Genomic DNA, 18,000 nt, shown 5'->3' with positions numbered 1-18,000 from the left:
GTGTGTGTGTGAGAGAGAGAGAGAGAGAGAGAGAGAGAGAGAGGGAGAGAGAGAGAGAATACTCTGTAGTCAACACATTTTTCTTTCCGTGTGAAAAAACCTTAGAGTGTGGGGAGGGGGGAAAATATGCACAGAGGAAAAAAAACAATCATCAGAATAAAGCCTTAACTATCTCTGTTGTGAATGTTGTATTTGTAGTCTTAACTTTATTATGGCAGGAATGGTGCATTTAATCAGGTTCAGTTATGTCAGGGAATGTTATAGCCAATGAAACAAGAAGGGAAATTCAATGCATTTTAAAGTACTGTGCTTGTATTCATTTTATTTGTAACATTTATAACTGAGATTAACGTGAATTTGTTTCATATCTAGATGATATATTAAAACAATACCATATCTCCTCAGTACATACTAGCAGTTAATAAAAATGTCTGCTATATAGCTGATCAACTGAGAAGTATCAACTCGCCATTATATGATTTGCAGTATAGCAAATACTTTAACAGCTTGAGCAGGATATAAAACTGATTATAACTCAATACACCCTCTCAGTTTTTTTCAAGGAAATTTAAAGAGAATCATTTTTAATTCAGACTGGAGCTGTATATAGTACATCAAAGATCATTTTGAAGGCCAAATTAAAACATAAAAAGGATAGGGAAAAATAACCTATTACAAATTACACATTTTGTCCTTTTGAAGACTGTCAAGAGTGGTAAATTTCAATTAGGAATAAATGGAATTTTATGAAAAGGTATGGCTGTATTTGGATTCATGTGTCCTCAAATGAAACTCTGGACACGAAACTTTGCTTTGTGACCTAATCAAACATAATGCAAAGTTAATGAGAGTTTGAAGTTTGTTGAAAGTTTGCTAGTGAAAGAAGAACAATTTTGCTTTGCTTATTGAAACATTTGACACAGTAATGCTGCAGATAATCACAGCTGACTTGTAACTACAGTCAGCCCTGAGTAAGGAGTAAGGCATCACTGCAGTGCCCTAGGAGCAAACCAGAGAATGTAGTGTGACTTAGGCTATATTTGTAGTGTTTCCACATAGTTTTGGAGACTGTCAGTGAAAAGCAAGGTGCAACCTACCTGCTCCTCCCCACATACACCAAACTCAGAAATGAGGCAGTAGGGCTACTCAGGGCACCACCCCCACTGCCTCCACTCTGAAGCACACCAGAATTCAAGATCCCAAGAGAGACAGTGGAGGAGGAATCCTTGGAGCAGGCACATTGCTGCCTTTTTAGGTTTGGTGTCTGTGAACCAAAGATGATTGGTGGAGCTACCAAAAGCCCCGTGAAATCGGTGTAGATGCAGTTAGGTCTCTTTGCCTCATAGTCATAGTATACACATCCCCAAGCTAGCTTTAAATCAGCTAGTTCAGGTAGCAGTAACTGTGCAGGGGCACAGAGACCAGAACAGGTGAACACCCAACTATTTAGCTAGCTGCTTTGGTAGATTTTGCACCCTGTAGTGAATCTCCTGCTTCCATGGCTGGAGTGCCATGTCTGAACTAGCTGGTATAAATTAACTGGTACAGATACGTCTGCATTGCAGTCAAACCAATATTCTTCCCCTGCTCCCTCATCCTCTGAAGGGAACATGTCATGTTAAACATCTGTTTGGGAAGCAACTTACTCCCTACTGAGCATCCAGTCAGCCAGCCACTCCGGCCAACAAATGCCGGAGAACAGAGCCTAGGTTCCTCTCACTCTCAACTCCTCTCAGTCCTGGCTCTGGCACTATTGCTGAGCTACAGTACAAGGTAACCTTTATTCTTCCACACAGGGAAGCAATGGAGAGGGCCTGGGGACATAGCTCATTGCTTTGCATGGTCATGTAAGAACTGTGACAGTCTAGCCCAGACAGAATAGAATATTTTACATCAGAAACCACAGTTGTCAGTAGTGCTAGTTTTGCAAAGTCCAAAGACACTTTTTTAATAATTTCATGGAACGCTGTTCACAGAAGAAAAGCTTGTGATCTGCTAATATTTAGAGAAATTCCTTGCTCCCATCAAAGGAACGGGTACCATCCTTTATTGAATTTCATTTCTGCATAACTATTTGAGAAGTTGTTATGTTTTGGTACGGATTATTTTATTTGTGCCTTTTCTAAAAACATATATTGTAACCAAATTATTTGTAAAATTATATAAACCTCTTTAAAATTAACTGATATAATTGCACAATAAAATAAATAAATTATAAACATTCTCAAAGAAAAAGCGGATTGTCTAGTGATCCTGTATTATAATTTTTTTTTATATATTATAAAAGCATCTAGGAGCTATAAGGGGCATCTACATGTCACCCTACAGCAACGTAGCAATAAGCTACATCTCCATACAGCACACTACGGCAACATAGCGATCATGTGGGTCTACACGTAATCACCAGTACCACTATGGCAACGTAGTGGCAAAATCTAACTGTGTGCCATGTGCATGGCACAGTAACCTCCCATATTGTACCAAAAGGAAGTACTAAAGCACAGTGACATGTAGATGTTCCCATATTCCTTGACCACAGTAAGAGTTACCGGTTACATGGTAACACTACCAGTTACTCATTGCTATTATGAGTGCTGACTAGAAAATGCAAATGCAGTAAAAGCCCGGTTATTTGGCATTTTACGAACTGGAATACTCTATTAACTGGAATTCCAGCCAGCTGGCTAGCCGTGGAGGGGAGGGAGGGAGGAAGCTCGCACACAGCAGCCATCGCTGCCACTCACCACTCTGCATTGCCACCGCTCCACCTTCAGCCAAAATGTCCACCCTGAGGTGCCGCCGCTCTGTGTCCGGCTGCCGCCACCCACTCTTCAACTCCCCCCTCCACATTTGGCCAAAAACAGTTGGCCTCGGGTAACTAGAATTTTTAGATACCCCACTTGGGCTGGATAACAGGGCTTTTACTATACCTCACTTCTGAGGTATTTGAATATCTTAGAAGCAACTCCCAAAAATATAATCATCAATGCATCTACATCTTTTGGTAGCTCCAAGTTGACTTTCACTGACAATCAAGTTCCTATTCCTAAACTTTAGAAATGTGGTTCTCTGAAAATTGATGTCTTCTTACTCAGCAATCTTCCTCTTTGCTCTATGGAACTAACACACTAACACTAACACTAAGAAAGCTGAATTCAATTTTTCTGCACAGCATAATTGTTAAATAAATTTCAGTTACTGTGCAGATCTACTGAAGGCAGTGATGTTGCAAAAATATCACTCAGCCATAATATGAAGACTATGAGATTGTACAGGTGTAATTGAAGACATAATTTGATCTGCAGAACATTTATCACTGAGGATGAAGCATGAGAAAAAAATTGCAATTTGACTCTCAGATCGTGGGTTTATTCTACAAGGAAGGACTTGCAGTTTAACAAAAAACAAAAACCTTTTCACATGTAAACTGAGCATATTTGATGTGAGATCACTGACTCAATAGACAAAAGATTCCACAAGTCTTTATTGTAATAATCACAAGTGAGCAGTGAAATCAAAATTTCGTAAGAATACCAAGGAAAAGAGATAAAAATGAAGTTGGTTGCATGAGTCCTGCCAGAAAGAACATATCAAAAAAGCACAACTTAGTAGTAAAACATGCATTCAAACTTAGAAAAATATGAACAAAACTAAAAAATAAGTGGCAATTTAGCACATCTTAGTCTGAATAAAATGTCTATAAAAATGTTTTTAAACCCAGATTCTTTCAGCATCAGCAACAAAATAGTTTTATACACAGACATGTTGAATAATTTATTTAGACTGATCTTTTTTGTTTTTCTAGGCCACTAGCGGTCAACCTTTCAGCCCAGTAGGCCAAATGGTTAGATCCTGCTATCAAGGTCAGTTCATGAGTGAGATTCAGCTTAGGGTCATGCAGGGTTAGTCTGCAAGTGTGGTCTGGCACACCAACCCAGCCTTGCGTTCTGCATCAAGCAGTGGAGCAACCCCGTGTGCTAGCTTGTCCCCACACAGGGAGGCATGTCATTTAGCCCACATGGGGTCCAGAAATTTGGCTGTGGGAAAGCAGTGGCAGCACTAATTGCCACAGCTCTGGATGCACCCCACAGGTTCAAGGTTGAACACCATTAGTCTAGACCAGTGGTGCTCAATGTCCTTCATATGGACCAGATCTGGCCTGCAGAGCTGTGTCATCTGGCCTGCAGTGCTCAGCACAGGTTGGTAGCAGGGAGATTCTGCCAAATTTCCAAGCCCTGTAGCCATATAACATGGTCCTATGTGCCAAAATGGGCTGATGCATAGGGCCATGGGGGTGGGCCCAATCCAGCACATACAGGGCCAAGGCCAAGGCTGGGGCCAGAGCCAAGGCAGCAGGTCTGAGCTGGTGCTGTGTGGGGCTAGGGTGATGGGCCCAAACTGGTGTACAGAGCTGGAGCCTAATTCAGTGTGTGGAGCTGGTGCCATGCATTGGCTGGATTACACTAATGCACCAACACCATGCTGGAACAGGCCCCCTGGACTAAGCCACTCATCCAGCCCACAGCCCAGAAAGGTTGGGCACCAGTGTTCTAGACTACGCCAGTGTTTTTTCACAAAAGTACTGCCAAACATTTTGGACCAACAGACTGGTGTCACCCCTCAGAAGTTTCTCCCAGCATCATGCACCCCTAGCATCACACAACTGAAAATGCTACAAAGGCACATAGGGCCCAGTATGATATGTGGACTTCTAAGGATTATTTACCATAGCCTTATAGACCACAGCTTGCAGACTACTGAACAACACCACTTTTCAGCATATAGTAGAACACATTTCAGACAAGATCTGTCTACAAAAAGGACTACTCAGCACACGTCCACATGAGGCAACAGTATTTTAGGATAAAAATACCCTTAAGAACAAGATATGATGGGCCTCCAATCCTGTAACCAATTGCCAATGGAAAGAAACTGAGCCCTATGGGCTCCTGTTACTTGAAGAGAAGGCTGCAGCAGGCTGAGCTGGCTCTGGGAGGGCTAGCAGGGAGAAAGCAGGCTAAATTCTAGCTGGCAACAACCAGGCAAATCCATAGGCACACAGGTAGCAGCTACCCCTCGGGGAGTCACTCTCCTGGAAAACAGCAGTAAGCAACAACAGGGCAAGTATAGGCCACTCAGAAGCACAGAGCTACAGGCAGCTGAACTAAGTGAGGGCAGGGCAAGCAGATTGGTTATCAAGCCCAGGAGGGAAACCCCTGTGAGTGAATGAAGAATCACCTGACAGGAAGGGAACAGGGCTTAGGAGGCACATGAAACCAAGCAATCAGTCTGGCCCTGCAGGGAGAAGAGCTTTGTAGCAAGACAGATGCAAGGGAGCAGCTGATTGATACCTGAGCTGCCCTGGGATCTGCAAGTGAGGAGTTGATAGCTTGCAGGAAAGTAGGGCCTTATGAGGAGGGTTTGTTATATAGTTAGTGGGCTCTGAGTTTTAGGTGTAGCCCATGGGCTTGCATTCTTGGTTTAAGGTTTAAACCTGTGAACTGGGTGTTGCTAGCAAACCATGAGGAGGCCACAGGGTGCCAGAGAGGCAAATTAGTGGGTTCTGCCTGGGGTAGGGGGCACAAGCCACAGGGGTGTCTGAGAGAGACATAGTATTTTAAGCTCTGCCAGGGGCCAGAGCTCAAGGCATGAGCAGGTAGAAACCAAGAGGTTTGAAACCTGTGGTAGGAAAAGTAACTGAAGTGCCCTGAAGCCAGGAAAGGCAGGGGCCCAAAGCTCAAGAAGGGCAGGAACAAGGTCTAGGAGCCTAGAGCTCAAGGAGGGTGAGTTGAGCTGGATCCCAAAAGCCAGATCCAGTGCTATGGACCTAGGCTAAAGGACCATCCAGAGAAAAGGGCAAAGGCTGGGAAGGCCAAGGCCCCAACAAGGGTGTAGGGGTCTGAGGTGGCCTGAGATTTAGCTTGGAGCAAAGAGCACCTTAGTGATGACTGGTTAGACCTGCAAGGCATGGGCACAGCTATAGGGGAGTCAGGGGGCCACAAAATCAGCCGTTAAGGTGAGTAGTGCATAAGAGCATGGATGGGCTGGGATGGCCCCAGAATCCCCAAATCTGAATCAAATCAGAGGACCCTTAATCCCTCCAAATTGAATCAGAACCCTCCAAATCAATTTGGAGAGATTTGGATATAGAGACAGCTTTAAATGTTTTTTCTACATACCTCTAGGTAGCAGGGGCTCTTGAGTGCCATGATGCTGGGGCGCATGGAGTGTCCCACAGAAGCACAGGGGGTCCCCAGTGCACTTGGCAGCAGACCAGAAGCACTGCTTATCCACTTCCGGGTTTGCCAGGGAGCACACAGGGTGGCGCCCCCGCACCTCCCTGCCTCGGTGACTGGTGCCTTCTGGGTCTGGGGGGGCACCCGGGATCCCCCTGTGGCTGATCACCAAGTCATGGGGGGCGCCCCAGTGTGCTCTCTGGCAGACCCAGAAGTGGACCAGAAGTACTTTTGGTCCGCTTCCAGGTTTGCCACTGAGCATATGGAGGGTCTCCCCACACTCCCGTAGGACGCTCCATGTGTCCCAGCACTGCAGCGTTCACAGGCCGTGCCTGCTACCTCAAGGTATGTAAAAAAACACTTAAAGCTGTATCTGTCTGAATTGATGATTCTCTGAAACCACATTGAATCTTCAGATTTGGATTCGGCCAAATCAAATCAGAGACAGTGATCCAAATCAACAAATCAAATCACTGTCTCTGATTAAGGCCAAATCCAAATTGAATAGGAACTGCTTTGCATGCCCCTATATGTAGATACACTTATTGCTAGAATATGCTTTGCTGGAGAGACTTGTTGTTTTGGGAAACTTTAATGTGAGTATACCAAAAATTCAGAAAGTTACTCATATTAGGTTAAAAAATCCCTAATGTGACTCCTTGCTGGAGTGGAGGTGAAATTAGGGGAAAAGAGAATTTGGGGGGGAAATAGGAGAGGGATCTGAGGCTGTGGTGAGTAAAGTATAAATGGAGATGGATTGTAGGAGAGAGGCTTGGGACTCGGGACAGAGCAACAAGTTAGGGATTAGACCCTGGGGGAGATTGGTGGGACACTGGGAGCTGTCACATGGTGGAGGATGTTGGGGGCAAGTCCAAGAACAGGAGCAGGGCTGTTTGTCAACCTACATGCTTCTCTCCCATGTGTGTGCTGAGACTGGGTTTAGGGATAAAAGTTACACACAAACTGGTTTAAACCTGTAACAGAATAGAAGTTCAGTGCACATAAAACAGTTTCAAAATGGCTGAGACTGGTTTAAGATAAATCTAGTTGAATGTAGTATATCAGATTTAACTGATTTAGGTCAAACCACTTTATGAAACTTCTGCCACAAACCCCTTCCTGATTCAAGTTAAATCACAGTCCCCCAACATCCCAGCATGCCTTCCAGCCCTTGACGGGGCTTGGCTATGCTGTGCTGTCTGCTCCAGAGAGCAGGGCTGGCCCTGCCCCTCTGCTCCCTAGCTGGAGCAGTGGGGGCTGGCTCACAGGCCTCACTGGCTGGCTCACTGGCCTCACTGCCCACTCTCCAGGCAAACCCCATCTGGGGTCTGGGGCCAGGAAGGGGGCTTAAACTTCCCTTCCCCCAAGTACACAGCTGTTCTGCCTGCTAAAAACTTACTGCTGGCTGCCAATGTGGACTACAGATATCCCAGAGGCACCTGAAAGCAGGAAAAGGAACTGAACTAGTCTCTTTTTATGACCAGGTTACAAAACACCTGGACCCAGGTGTAGGGGTTAATATCGTTTACTTAGACTTCAGGAAGGCCTTCGATACCGTATCCCACCCCATACTGGTGAACAAGGTAAGAGGCTGTGACTTGGATGATTACACAGTCTGGTGGGTGGCAAATTGGCTAGAGGGTCATACTCAGAGAGTGGTAGTGGATGGGTCAGTATTGACCTGAAAGGAAGTGGGTAGTGGGGTCCCACAGGGCTCAGTCCTTGGACCGATACTCTTCAATGTCTTCATCGGTGACTTGGATGAGGGAGTGAAGTGCACTCTATCCAAGTTTGCAGATGATACAAAACTGTGGGGAGAAGTGGACACACCGGAGGACAGGGAACAACTACAGGCAGACCTGGACAGGTTGGACAAATGGGCAGAAAACAATAGAATGCAATGTAACAAGGAGAAATGCACAGTGCTGCACCTAGGGAGGAACAATGTCTAGCACACACACTGCCTAGGAAATGACCTGCTCAGCAGCAAGGAAGCGGAAAGGGGTCTTGGAGTCCCAGTGGACTCCAAGATGAACTCATGAGTCGTCAGTGTGACAAAATCATTAGAAAAGCTAACTGCACTTTATCATGCATCAGCAGATGCATGACAATCAGAACCAAGGTGATACTTTCCCCTCTATCGAGCCCTGGTCAGACCTCATTTGGAGTAGTGTGTGCAGTTTTGGGCGCCAGACTTCAAGTGGGATGTGGATAACCTAGAGAGGGTCCAGAGGAGTGCCACTCATATGGTTAAGGGCTTGCAGGCCAAGCCCTATGAGGAGAGACTAAGGCACCTGGACCTCTTCAGCCTCCGCAAGAGAAGGTTGAGAGGCAACAGGGTAGGTGGCTTGTGCGGGTGCCCCCCAGATTCAGGAGGCACCAGTCACTCATGGATATGCTCCTTTGCAACCTTAACTCTGCCCTCCATGAGTGATGCTTAATAAACTCTTAAAATCTACTTATGCTACCTTTGAACTGTGCTGCTCAAGAGCTTTCTTGGGCTGCTCCACAGCCTAATACTTGGGCTGCTCCACAAAAAGACTGCTACGTCTGAGTCATGTTCATGCTCTTCACCTCCTTTTACAAAACAAATATACATAATTCCACCTAACATAATATTTTACTTAACCATCATTAAATTCACAGATCGTACTTACCTCTGACATCATTGCTGACAGAACTTCAAAGTAAGAAGACCTTTGTGTCCCAGTACTGACACAGGTGATATAAGGCAGTGTTAATATGCAGCTTCCCGATATCCACACACCTCTTTTCGTTGATCCATGGGGGTTAGGCAGAAGGGCTCACCCTCCCAGGAGAGTCATAGGCCTCCCAGATCAGCTCAGATCACAATCAAAACTGATGAGCTGTCCCAGATAATCCTTCCCCCATTCGCAGAAAGGACAAAGGGCATTCTTGCAAATAATTCCCATTGGCTATTGCCAGGAAATGCTGAGGTAAAAGTGCATGCCTACACCATCTTACTTCTGTAGTACTTACCTCAGCATTTCCTGGCTTTCAGATATTTGAATTTAACATGCCTAACTATTCATTTCTGAGTTCCAGCATTTTGAGTTTTGCTGCACACCACTTTCTGGAAAAGCAAAAGAAACCACAAGACAACTCAAATCTCTGTTAATGAAGCGGGCTTTTTTCTTTTGTTTGTGATTTTGGCTTTTTGTGCTGTGGGGTTTTGCTTTGGTTTTCTCTCTCTTCTTTCTTTGTTGTTGTTATTATTTTAGAATAGGCTGTGTTTTAAACCATATTATCTAATCTAGTGGAGACAAAGAGCATGCATAGTTGGGCCAGCCACAAACATTGTAGATGTGTTAACACCTTGTCTGCACAAGTGTTTTAAAATGTGCTAATTACACATGTTTGCTGACAACCTTAAAAATGACCTATTTTCCAACTCTATATGTGGCCACAGTGGATAAAAATGCATTTCCCCCAGGAATGTTCTTTACTTCCCAATCTGACATCAGTTCCAGGAAGGCATGAACAGAAATTTTAGCCTCCCTGGACATTTCATTGCTGCCCTCCGAGTAGCTGTTCTTAAATGAAAAACCTTTAAAAAATAACTCAAACACAAAATTGTGGAACAAGAAATCATGGGTTAAGTGTGGTCTCAGCAGAAACACTAGACTTTTATCCTATTACCTGGACTAGCTCTTATAACCCCTACATTCCTAATGGGCTAACTGCTTTGTTTATCCCCTTGATCTCTTCAGTCTACTGTCCTGTCTCTCAGCAATGCCCCTTCCCTCCATCCTTGCCTCCCTCTTTCCCTGTCTTTTGTATGTAAATTACTTTATTCCTTTTTATTTACTATCCTTCCTCTCTGCAAGTCTTCTTATAGCATCTGATGAAGTAAGCTGTTGTCTACAAACTCTTATACCTTTCTGAAAGAGTTAGTCCCCGCCCTGCCTTCTGCCTGATTTCAAACTAACACGTCTCTCTACTTCGCCACTCCTTTTTCCACTAGCAGGGACCTGACCCTGGTCTGCCAGGTGCTCCCCGCTTGCTGCTACAGTGGTGGACCAGCATGGCCCCTGACAAAGAGGGGGCAGGGAGGGGGATTATTCCCCCCTCTACTCCCACTGCTCCTGGGGGACAGCAGCCAGTTCTGCCCACCCCAGCCGCCACTGCCACTTCCTCCCTGCTTGGGGCAAGTGGCGGAATAAGCCTCCTCTGCCAGATGCCGGAGGGAGGAGGAATAACCCCCATTCTTGCCCTCCACCTAAGGGGCCCTGTGGCTGATGTCTGGCTGCACCCCTACCCAGCTGTTGCAGCAGCGAAGGGGCAAGGCCTTTAATGGGGGCAGCAGCCCTTGTCATGGTGTTGGGGAGTGCGAGCCCCTTCCTGGCAGAGGGTCCCCACTGTGGGGCAGGCAGAGCTGCAGTGGACTGCATGCAGCAGCTCCAGGGCTCAAAGGAGACAGACCCCTCCAAGCTGCTGCCACTGCGGTCCACAGCAGCTTTCCCTGCGGGGAAGATGTTTGTGCTGAGGAAACCATGCTAGGGCCCCTGTCATGGTCGCTCCCCCCTTGCTGATCTGATAGCTGGGTGGGGGCAGGACAAGATGCCAGCCAGCAGGGCCCCTTAGGCAAAAGGCAGGGAGCAGGGTTATTCTCCACTCTGCACCTGGGGCACCGTAGAGGGATCTGCCTACCCCAGTTGCTGCTTGCTCTGTGCGTAGGGCAAGCAGTGGAATAAGCCCCCTCCTCTCTCTGGCATCCAGCGGAGGGGGTTATTCCACGGCTTGACCTGGGCACAGAGTGAGTGGCGGTGATGGCAGGTGGGGCAGGCAGACCTTGCTATGGTGCCCTGGAAGCAGATGGGGGAATAACCCTGCTCCCTGCCTAAGGGGCTCTGCTGGTTGGCGTCTGGTTGCCCCTACCCCCACCCAACCGCTGGAGTAGCAAGGAGGTGGAGACCATAATGGGGTTTCCCTGAGCACAAGCCTCTTCCCAGCAGGGAAAGCTGCTGCGGAGCGCGGCAGTGGCAGCTTGGGGGGTCTGCAGGCTGACACAATTCTGCCTGCCCTGCAGTGGGGCCCCCACATCGGGAAGGGGCTCACACTCCCCGACACTATGACAGGGTCTGCTGCCCCCTCACTGCTGCAGCAGCTGGGTGGGAGCATGGCCAGCTGGCAGGGCCTCTTTGGCAGGTGGCAGGGTTAGGGTTTATTTCCCCTCTCTCTCCAGCATCCGGTAGAGGGGGCTTATTCTGCTGCTTGCCCCAGACGGGGAGCAAGCACAGCAGCAGAGGCAGTTGGGGTGGCAGACCCGCTGTGGTCCTCCAGGGGCCCTGGCATACCCCTCTTCCCACTCTGGCTGGTTCAGAGCTGGTGGGAGCTGCCACAGGCACTTGGAGGACCCTGCAGTTGAGTGCTCTGTTCCTGTGCCTGGAGGCAGTGGAGCTTCCCTGGTGCCTCCTGGAAGGTAAAGCCCTGGCCCTGGCTCTGGCCCCAGCCCTGCCTTGCCCCCTGTAGCAATGCGAGCCAGCCCAGCCACCTGCTGCTTCCTGGCTGCAGCTAGTGTGGCTCCTGTCCTATCCACGCAGTTGAAGCTGCCCCCAGTGCTCTGGGGCTAGGGCTGATGTTCCTTCTAGGGAAAGGGAGACCCCCAGGCTGCAGATGGGCACAGCCTGCATGGCCCTGGTGGGGAGCTGGGGCAGGCTGGAGGGGCTGCTGAGCTTCTCCAGGCTTTGTGGGGGCAAGTGTGAACGGGAGGGTATAGGGGCAAGTGGGTATGGGGTGCAGATGGCTCTTGAGTGGCATCTCAGGTTTCTGGCTGAAACAGGTGATTTGGGTAGTGGCAGGGCTCTTCTGGACATGGAGGTGCTTTCCTTTGGCCTAGTGTCCTGATGATTGGTTTGGGTTCCCTTGGAAGAGAGACTTTATTTTGAACTATTATGCAATCACCTCTATATACACTACTCAACAAGACAGAAAAGAATTATTATGTTAATAATATAATATTGTCATCTATAGATTAACAACTGAGACATGTGGAGATGAAGTGCCTTCTCAAGGCCTATTTTTAAACAGGTATTTTAGCCAGAGGGCATTTAAAGGAATCGGGTACATGCAATCAAATTACTTTCCAAAGTAAATGATTGCAGTAATGGGCAATCACCTCTTGCTTTTCATGCAAAAAATTTTTACATGTATGAACAAAGTAACTGGGCTAGTACCTTGAATCAAAGCTGGAAGTGACAGAGAGATTAGATATCTAAGAAATCGATACATGTCTCTGCCAGTGCCAGATTATTCTCTAAAGTACGTTTTCAAATGCCTTGTCCAGTATCATTTTAAAAGTCCCAACTAATGGAACCTTTACAGAGCCACTTGTCTCAGTTTCCTTTAGATGTTGGCCAGTCCAGTCCCCCTGCTCCTAGGACAGGTTACCACTTCCCAGATTAGTACATTAGTCTGTTGAGTGTTATTTATCATCATAGTCATGACTTCTATTCTAACACAACCTTGATTTGCCCATAACTACCAGTGCAGGCATTAACCAATTCTGTTTAAATGTTATGCTCTGTACCCATTGTTTGTAAATTGTCTCCAAGTGCATCTCTTGTGTGTATATGGGGAGGAGGTAACTTAGTTTCAGATACCACTAGGCTTTACAGCTTGCAGTCATGATATAAAAGTAAAAATACCCTGTTTTAAGAAAGCAGACAGTTCTACCTGAATTGTACCTTGGCTCCTTCTTCTTCTTTTCGTGACTTTGTCATAAACAAGATGTTTTTCCAGAATCATTCACAAGTGATGACTTTTACCATTGCTGCAGCAATGTCCTCCTTCGTACAGGTCTCACCAGAGTCAGCAAATGAGTAGGTGCTCCATAGTCTGCACTTCACTGCACGCATATATTCATGGTATTAGAGTAGTCCCATTTAATCATGTTTGTTTTTGATCTTCTAGTCTGTATGCACAGTAGATTCAGGCATCACTATGTTGGCCTGTCTAGATCAGCCCTTCTAGAAAGACCTTGCTAGATTTCCAGGTCCATTTCAGAGCAAATAATCTTTCCTTCCATAACTTTAGTTGCACCCTGTCAGCCGTCATGCCCAATGGTGCAACACTGGTCACAAAACTCTTTCACACTTTAAACCATTTTATTACTTCTGTGTGACCATAGAGTAGATGCCTGGGGTCTTCCATCTGTCATGCTCTTTTTTTTGGCTTGCTACCTTTCTTCTATTATCAGGTAGTGCGATGCCAGCCAGTAAGCACAGGCTGTCTGTCCTTTAGTGTTCACTTCAGACATCCGGTTATTTCACGACAGTTGTTATTTAGAACTGAGGCTAGTTTCCTGGCATGACCTGATCATTCCCATACTGAACATGCATACTCTGCAGTGGAGACAACAGAACACAACACAAGGCAATAGCAGTGGTTTGCTGTATATCTGGGTTCAGTCCCCACTTTGAGGTGATAAAGTTTTGAAGTATGTTGTTGCTGATTTTCCCTTTCATCTTCTCTACATGTGCTTTGAAGGTAAGTGTTTGGTCTAATGTAACCCCCAAGTATACAGGGTTTGGGTGATAAGTCAGTGGGATTCTATTTTAAGTGATATTTAAATTCCATTTGACTTTTCCATGGTGTAGGTGAAAAGCTGTGACCTCCATCTTGGTTGGGTTGGTGTAAAGTAGTTCTTATTGTAGTAATCTGAGAGGTTGGTTAGTGTGGCAGGGCACTTGGGTGCCTGTCACTTTAAGAGGTCAGGCAGCCTGCAAAGCTGCTGGCAGGTGTGGGCCAGAGCTAACCGAGAGTCAGCTGACCCAGGGAGCTGGCAGGTGAGGCTAGGCTGGGTATAGGGAGTTACCTGGAGGAGGAGGAGGACTGGGCTTAGAGCAGGTATAAGCCCAGGCCCTGAAAGAAGCCTGGCAGTAAGATATGGGGCTGACTGAGGGCACTAGCAATATGTAGGGGGTGCACATGCACCCTGTGAGATTGGCGGTGCACCCCCTGAGATTGGCTGCTGCCAATAATGCTGGCGGTGCCTGCAGGCGGTTGCCACTTGCTACTCCCCCCCTCGCTGCGACACCACTGTGGCCACCTGTGGGAGCTCCCCATTTGCCACCACCATGCTCAGTTGCCGCCACTGCTGCCTGGTGGAGCTCACCGTGCCCCACCAACCTCAGGAGGCACGCAACGTCCATGGTGTCAGCACCTCTGTAGGTTGCAACTCTGGAGAACCATCACAGAGAGGACAGCTGAAGCAGTCTGGAGGGTTGGGAGGAACTAAGGGGAGGAGGAGGTTTCTAGGGACCCAAGGCGGGATCTGGAGCCCAAATAGAGGGGCTGGGAGCATGGGACCAGCAAGGGTTCAGGAACCCCAGAGGAGGGCCTAAGTCAAAGAACATCAATGAGGATGCCATCTACAATGCATGGTGGAAGGGAGGAATGGAGCCATGCACTTAGCCCATAAGGCAGGGACCACAGTGCACCTAGTGGTCATTTGGGAGTAATTTGGAAGCCCTGGGGCAGTCTCCCTTGTCATCAGCATAGTAAACATCAAGGCATGGTGGGCAAATGAAGAGGTGATTGCCCAGAAACGGAGGGCTGCAGGGACTCCAGGGGCTTCACAAGCACCCTTGGAGATGCATCCTACCACACTCAGTGTATATTCTGGTCTGTTCTTCACAATGGCAAAGTCCTTCTTTTGTGACAAGATGCATAGATCATCCATATCTTTGCTTTGGCTCTGAAAAGCAGTAACATTCATTTTCAAATTAACTATAAAGACTCAGTTATGTCACTTTCAAAGCCCAGCAGACTGTGTGACTTCATTAATATCTAGAACATATGTCCCAGCAGCAAAACTGAAGAGGTACACAGGCAGCAGCTCTGGGCACCAACTTTAGTAATGGGGAGGAAGGGGGAGTGCAAAAATAGCCACCATCACAGCATCAGCTGACTGTGCCACTAGCAGTGGCATTGTGGGAGCCACCACTACCCTGCACATTGTGGCTGTTCTGAGCTTAGAGCTGCTCTGTGATGCCTGTGATATGTGCAAGAATATGAATCTCTGTCCCTGCTACAAAAAGAAGATGTGGCTAGCTATTTAAAGCAATGATAAGAGGCCAGTGATGTGTAGATTTAGAAAACAAAATATGCCATGGAAATGCCTATATATAAAGTCAATGTTATGCTGGCAGACCTGAAAACTGCACACCTGCTGTGCAGTAAACTTTCCAGCTTTACCTGACAAAAAGCTAGGGACCTCTGCAATAGAAAAGCAAACTAAGCCCTGGCATGCATTTTGAAAACAGAGATGCATTCTGTTCTTTCAGGCCAACATAAATCCCAATTAGCTCTGTTAAACTTGATTGGGATTGCTCTCAATTTACTTGACTGTGACAGAACAGTATCTGGCCTTAGAGGTCTTTCAAAACAAAGGAAGACACAGAGCTTGCTAGGCACTATTTGATAACTTCACACACATGCCAGATAAGGGTATTAAAAAAAATAAGCTAAATGAATAGGATTTTATATGTATATACTGGCTTATTTTTGAAGACCCTAAAGTGCTTTACCACTAAATGACAAGATACCCACCAGTCCCTGCATCTGTGGGTAGAAGGGCAATAAATTTGGTTAGCATAGATCAAAACCATGCCTCTTCTCTGCAGCAGTCCACAAATTCAGGCACAGAGCAACAGCCTCATCTTGCTTACCAGTAATGAATAATACCTGCTCTCTGAATAAGACAAAAAGAATCCTAGCTGAGCTAGATTTCCTTCTAGAAGACCCATCTGCAAAATGGTCCTTCTCCTCCACACTACTTTACCCTCCAAACACCTGAGGGCATCAGAACCATCCTTTGTCTCTACCTAAGAGTAAAATGGATTATTCTTAGTCAGTATATCTAGGGCAAGGTTGTTAAACACAAGGACCGTGGAACTGATAAAGCTTCCCTCAGACTGGACCACTCACCTCAATTAACTGAATTTGGCCCATGGGGCTCATCACTATAGCTGCTGGAGCCCCTGTAGTGGCAGCGTTAATCTCTGCAGCTCCTGGAGCTCTTATTTCAGCACAGCCCTAGAACCCAAGGAGTTAATGCCACTCACATTCCCCACCCCCTTACCCACTGGTGACAGAGAGGTTTTTGGTTGCCTTAGTGGCAAGGAAAAAGGGGTGGGAGGGGATTAGTGGTAGTGGTATGAGCTCCCAGTGTTCCACATCTATGCTGAAACAGTCAAATTAATGGTGTCACTCACAGGTTGCCTGACCCTTGGGAAGCCCTGTGGTCCTGATTCAGCCTGTGGGGCCCAACAAGTCCAATGCTCCTGACCTAGGGGAAGGAGAAGACCTATTTATGCAAAAAGACAATGTTGGCAGGAGACAAAAGGTGCATCATGATATGCATATGGCAAGTGGCTTCAATCATACATGATGTTCAAAAATAAAGAGAGACCTGAGCAAAAACAACAGCAGTCAGTACTCCCACATGCAGCCAATTTTCTCAGAATGGTATGATCCATAACCCAGATGGGAGACAGTTTCAGCCTGGCTTGCTGACACCAAAAATATATTGCTGTTTGCTTTGTCTGTTATAAAAGCAATAAACATGCTAAGGAAGTGGTTATATATGAAATTATCTGGCTGTTCATGATACCTCTTTGTTTTCAGTGGGAGTGTCTACAGTGGAACCAAATGTTTTTGCTCTTTTAACAGGAAAAATAAACAACTGTCCCTCATGTCCTGTCCAAACTCAGTTCATGCAGACCTACAGCGGGTTGTACTTCCTTTAAATACATAAAAAGGATGTTAACAATGAGAGTTAAGATCAGATCTTAGCTATACTGAAAGATATCCACTAAAATCAAAGCAGTTGCTTTGGATTGGGACCTGTGTAATAAAAAGAATTTGGCAAAGTGAGGTAAGAAGCCCCTCTCTCCACCTGAGATTCATGAACTAGAATCATCTCTTGGAGTGTAGGTGCTTACAGGGTTAAGCAGCAATTGAAATGAGGTTCTGAGGAACTGAGTGGTGTCTAATTAAGACATCTCTAGAGCAGCAGTTAGGTGCTTCATGTCTTCTTGTGGATATAACCCCTGATGGTTTTCAAAATGTCACCATTACTTAGTAAATTCACACATTATGCAAATCACATGCATAACAAAGAACACTGAATTCATCACAAAAAGGTGGAGGAGGAGGTGGAGAGAAGCCACAAACTCTATTAGTGACTGTGTAATAATAAATACTGCAAGGTAACTATAATCAGGTCCCCATGGGGATCCTGTATTTGCTTTCATAGAGCAATGAGGGTGGAGCACGGCAAAAAAATACATCTAAATATTTTTATGCAGTCGTGAAAAAGGCAAAGGGAAAGGCATGGTTAACAAAAATGGTACTAAAGAGGACATCAGCTAATTGTCTGGAGATGAAGAGTTCATGCATGTCTACATTAAGAATCATGAAAGTTTCTGTAAGCTAGTTGACAATACTATGAAGACAGTCTTTGGGCCTTGTCACATGTTACACTTAGCACATGTTAGCACTTAAGACACTAGAGTCCGAGTGTTCAAGCAGTAAAACACATGTTAAGTGCCATCATAGTTTGGCAAAGCTAGGACTTTTCTGGTGAGGAGTATCTCCAGGTCATAGAATCATAGAAGTCATAGGAGGGATCGTGTTGACAAAAGGGGCGGGAGTGTAGCTACCCCATTGTAGCTCTCTATGTCAAGGAAAGCTACATGTCCCTGCAAGCTGATGTTGGTGACCGGCATGGACAGCTAGA

The sequence above is a fragment of the Crocodylus porosus genome, unplaced genomic scaffold, assembly GCF_001723895.1.
Source record: "Crocodylus porosus isolate Cpor-Errol unplaced genomic scaffold, CroPor_comp1, whole genome shotgun sequence".
Classification (NCBI taxonomy): domain Eukaryota; kingdom Metazoa; phylum Chordata; order Crocodylia; family Crocodylidae; genus Crocodylus; species Crocodylus porosus.
Note: the sequence above shows the minus strand (reverse complement) of the source record.